Below are 5,881 nucleotides of genomic sequence, written 5' to 3'. Positions count from 1 at the left end.
TGTGCTCCTCCACCCCACCCCCACCCCTCCTGTATCAGACTGTGGTGTCTACAGGAAGCTGCTGTTCACTGTGTGTCCTGTGTGTGTTCTCCTCTCCTCTCTCGTCTCCTCCACCTGTGTCTACTGCTTCTGTCGCAAGAGAAATTCAGGTACTCATTCAGTCTCCATTTTTGTGTGTTTGTGTTTTACTGACACCATTTTAGTTCACACTTTTTTTTCAATTTTCAAAAACATTAATATTTTAGAAACTTAATATCTTTTCTTGTATTACTATATAGTTGTCATTTCTTCTGGTCAAGTGTAATGGCTATGCATTCAGTAATTATTAACATAAGCATTTTTTCCACAATTACCAAGGCCATGTCAGGCTGTTCTGGACTCCTGAGTCTGGTTAAGGTTTCTTTTTCCACAAGTGTCATTCTGGAGATCAGGGCTGAGAAGGATATGTGAAAATGGCAATGTGAAAATGTTTGGGCTAGTTTTATGTCAGTTTCATGTGTGCAAAATATCACAAAATATTCAAATGGCAAAAGTTAATGAAGAGAGAAACATGATGAGTCTTACCTCTGTGCAGAGCCAGTCGGCAAACACTTACATAATTAAGACTTCTCAGCTGAAGGATTCTGCAGCTCTGAGCACAGTTACATAACCATGCCCAGGAAACTGTGCTGAGTACAGTTAGGTAACCATGCCCAGGAAACTGTGCTGAGTACAGTTAGGTAACCATGCCCAGGAAACTGTGCTGAGCACGGTTTGTAAGCGTTCCATTCTGAACGTGTTCGTGTGTAAATGCGACTGGAACAGTTACTGTCCTTATTCAGAACCGTTCAGACCTGCAGTGCTAAAGAGGTTGGAGCTGACTTGGACCTTTTTATTGTAAAATCCATTTTTTTGTACATTTTTGTAGCTGTAATTTCATCCCTGGACTTTGTGCTGTATGGTTATCCCAGTGCTTCAGGCTGGATCTGTAATGTTATTGTGTGATTATTATTATTGTGCTGATTACAGAAGCAGAAGTTGAACAGAGGTGTAAAAACAAATCACAGATCCAGAAACACTCCAACACTGATGAGGTACTGTGAAACATACTTGTACACAAACACACACTCACAGTATTGTTTTTTAACCATTTGACTGTAACAGTGAAATGTTAAATGTAAAAATGTAAAATTGTCAAATCCAGATGCTTTTAAACTCACAGCAGGCTGGAGGAGGTGACGTTTGTTACGCCTCCCTGGACAACCTCAGTGTTGGAAAGAAACGCCCCAAGAAGACGAGACTTCAGAAATCTGATTTCAGTACTTATTCTGAGGTCAGAACTGGTTGAGTGTAAAACTACTGAGGAAGACCTTTCCAGGAAGCAGAGTAAGATGACAAATCAGGTTTATGGTCACATCACCCTTACACATGAGGAAGATGAGTGAAAAGTTGAAGTGCTTACTCCCGTGTCTAGTGATAGCTTATGTTATCGACTTCTGTGTCTCGACGTCTGAACTGTTTTTTTATTGTTGAATATCAATAAGGTGACGTGCAGCTGGGCTTCACTGTGATACATATGATTGTATTTTGATTAAAAAAAAAAAAAAAAAGAACCTTCTACTACTTTAACAATGTAGATTAATATATGATCTAAAATCTAAATTTAAACTTATATTAGAGAAAGACACGTAAACAGTTTACCAACCAGATCTGATATATGTAAAATGTTGATATGCTGTATGTTCTAAATAGCATATTTCATATGTAAAATGAGGTTAATTTTACCTCTATATAATATTTGCGATGAATGGAAAATGAATAATAAACTGGACTTACTGCATTTAGAATGACTTTAATACTGGTAAGGGTAACGATGAGCGGTAAGGAGGCGGACGCAAGTGCGGAGAAGAGCGAGATTTATTAGGGGCAAATCCAGAGTCGTAGTCATTATAGCAGTCCAGGGTCATAGAGCCAACACGGAGATTACGGGGATACATTACAAACAAACAAAAATACACAAAGGTAAACAGGGGAAGCAGGATATAACAGAGGCTAGGAAACACGAAGGCTAGGATAACAAAACAGGCTAACAAATAAAGGCTCTGAAAAAGATGAGCTTTCAAAGGTCCAAACATTAAACCAAACACAATGAACCTAACACAAATGCAACCATCAAATAAACATAATGAACATAACACATAAATGCACAGATTCAAATAAACGCAACCATTCAAATAAACATGCAATAAACAGCAAACACACAGGGCTCAAGAAAGGGTTTAAATAAATTAACTTAACAAAACTAGAAACGAGGGACAGGTGTAAGCAATCAAACGAGGGGCGGAAAAATGAAACTATGGCATGGAACTAAAATATACAAGACAGGGAAAACATGGAAACTGGGAGGGACCAATCGTGACAGTAAGATTTTACAAACATAGCCTGAGAATCACAACAGTGATGTGGCTAGTGCCCTGCATTACTGGGTGAGCTATTACAGGACCTGTTTAACTGACTATATGATTTCATCTAGAAGGAAATAGCTATAGATTTACAAAGCTTTTAAAATGTAATCAAATATACGCAAAAATAGGCCAATGTAAATACAATGACCTGATGAATATTAAATTAACATGATGATTTTGATGTCTGAGGAATTAGATGAAAAATCTATATTATCCACTCCTTCCAAAAGTCTGGATCTGATTCCCAACAGCCAGGAACAGCAGAAAGGTTACTTCCTTTCTTCACATGACCTCTTCTCTATAAACTATTACAGGCTGTCTGCAGTAACAACCCTCCTTATCGCCCCCTGTGGGTGGCCGTGTGTAAACGTGGTTATGTCTGTGATGTCACAGATTTCAAAACATCTGTTTGCAGTTCAGTTTCAATATATGATCTGTGTGGACTGGGAATTGAAAGGTTAAGTGTTTACAGAATTCATCCAACTCGCTTATTTCAGTATGTAAAGAATTACATTTTCTTAAAGTTGCACACTATGTTTTTAAAGACTTGTCCCATAGTGGTTACATCCTCAGTGGTTCGACAGAAAAGCGTTCCCTAGGAGATCATGAGTTTTATCCCTGATGATGCCACAGTCATCTGTGAATGGGAGCCTGAGAGAGCAAATTGACTCTCAGTGAGGGAAGGCTGGCATTTGTCCTCTCCCCTGTCAATCACAGTGACACTGGCCAATTAGAGCTACCCCCTCATGTTGAGAACACGCTTCCACTGATTCAGAGTTCAGTGGCTGCCTGTTTTACACCACTCCCTGTTAATGCCAGGCCTGGCTTTGCCCATAGTGATCTTAGGCTTAATAATTCAATAATACTAATCAGTTAAAGTCCTGTCTGCTTCTACTAGTTACGTCACCTGGGGGTAGTGTGTTTGAGCAGCAGTCGTCTGGGTCAGACCATCTCCAGAGGTTTCCAGTATGCAGTGATTAGTACCTACTAAAACTGGTCTAAGGAGGAACTACCAGTGAACTGGTGACAGGGTCCTGGGTGCCCAAGGCTCACTGGTGTGGAGTGAAGGCCCGTCTGGTCTGAACCCACAGAAGAGCTACTGTAGCACACATTGATGAAAACATTCATATTGACTGTGATAGAAAAGTGTCAGAACACACAGTGCATCACAGATTATTCTGTAGCAGTGGACTGGTCAGAGTACCTATGCAGACCCCTGTCTACTATACTGACCCCTGTCCACCATGCTGACCGCTGTACACCATGCTGACCGCTGTACACCATGCTAACCCCTGTACACCCTACTGCTGTCTCCCCTGCCCCCAAACCTGCAAGACTGCAAACAACAAAGAAACAGGAAACCCACAATGAGACCCTGCAGCTCAGGCCACTTCCAGAGCACTGCACACAGACCATCTTTAAAGTCCTGTCTGCTTCTACTAGTTACTTCACCTGGGGGTAGTGTGTTTGAGCAGCAGTCGTCTGGGTCAGACCATCTCCAGAGGTTTCCAGTATGCAGTGATTAGTACCTACTAAAACTGGTCTAAGGAGGAACTACCAGTGAACTGGTGACAGGGTCCTGGGTGCCCAAGGCTCACTGGTGTGGAGTGAAGGCCCGTCTGGTCTGAACCCACAGAAGAGCTACTGTAGCACACATTGATGAAAACATTCATATTGACTGTGATAGAAAAGTGTCAGAACACACAGTGCATCACAGATTATTCTGTAGCAGTAGACTGGTCAGAGTACCTATGCAGACCCCTGTCTACTATACTGACCCCTGTCCACCATGCTGACCGCTGTACACCATGCTAACCCCTGTACACCCTACTGCTGTCTCCCCTGCCCCCAAACCTGCAAGACTGCAAACAACAAAGAAACAGGAAACCCACAATGAGACCCTGCAGCTCAGGCCACTTCCAGAGCACTGCACACAGACCATCTTTAATCACTGATCTCAGATCTGATTTACATGAAGTATATGTATCTTTCAGGCCTTGTTAAATTTGTGAAACTGACCCAGAATCTGTTTAAAACATAAAATAGTGCTTATGAGTAAACAGCATATAAATGATTGCTGACACAGGACTGATCCCTTTATTCAAGGTCATGTAGCCCAGGTGGGTGTGCATACATCCTGCGACACATGAGTGAACATCAAATCTCATGTGTGATATAGTGACTCATGGAGCACTTTTTCACAGACAAATCCTGCCCAGTAATTTATTATTATTATTATTGTTATTGTTATTAATAATAATAATAATAATAATAATAATAATAATAATAATAATAATAATAATAATAATAATTTATATATATATATATATATATATATAAAATCTTAGTGATAGATAGATAGATAGATAGATAGATAGATAGATAGATAGATAGATAGATAGATAGATAGATAGATAGATAGATAGATAGATAGATAGATAGAGCATGTTTCTCAAAATCAAGGACATTTTACAGACAGATATCTGCTTTTACAATCCCTCACACACTTTGCTCTAGACTGTAATGGAAACACTTGTGGTTTCTCTCTCTCACGCACCACTATGGTGTGATAAAAGAAACTGAGCAACTCATCTTAGATCTGTTCTACATACTCTATGCTGCAGCTTTTTTAGCATTGCCAGACATCCTTTAAGAAATCACACTGAACCAGGATCAGCCTATTACTTGCTTTATAAATCTACTATTACAGTCTAACTACCTCAAACCCCCACTGACACAAGACGTACCGTAATTATAATAATTGTATTCATCCAGTCAGCTCTCTACAGTCAGCTGACGCTCTTTTTGTATAAAAAAGCTTTATTTATCTTCATATATCACCTACAATAGTCTCACATCTATGTCTGTGACTCTCAAGTATTGTTTTGTAATTCTACTATTTCAGTGATACTCTGTTTGTTTAGATTAACATCCGGAGTGGTCAAGAAATTACTTCGAACTAAGCACTTGATCTCCATTTAAGAGGACGTTTATGCATAACTTTAGTTGTACTTGTTTAGGGTTTAAAATGCAGAGGTAACATTATCACTCAGTTAACTGGACCCAAAGTTAAAACCTGACAAATAGACCTACTGAATGCAGTTTCACTTCCTTTGATTTCAGACCCAATTCACACTGGCGCTGAGCTCCTCCCCCACCACCACCTTGTGTGTTTTCACTCCCACACACAGAGAGTGATGTACAAGTCAGAAACATAAGAGTGAAACCTCATCAGTTCAATGCACTGATCACTGCTCACATTATACTGAAAAATGCCCTAGCAGTCACCTCAGCAGTGACACTTAGTGTCTGTGACGTTTTGATGTTTGTAAACTCCAGTAACACTGCCTGATATACCTTATTCATTCATTATTATCACCTTATTCATATTCATTAATTAGTAACGCCTTATTCATATTCGTGATTATCACGCGTTT

The sequence above is a fragment of the Electrophorus electricus genome, chromosome 5 (genome assembly GCF_041902795.1).
Source record: "Electrophorus electricus isolate QZ-2024a chromosome 5, ASM4190279v1, whole genome shotgun sequence".
Lineage (NCBI taxonomy): Eukaryota > Metazoa > Chordata > Actinopteri > Gymnotiformes > Gymnotidae > Electrophorus > Electrophorus electricus.
This window is presented reverse-complemented; position numbering follows the sequence as displayed.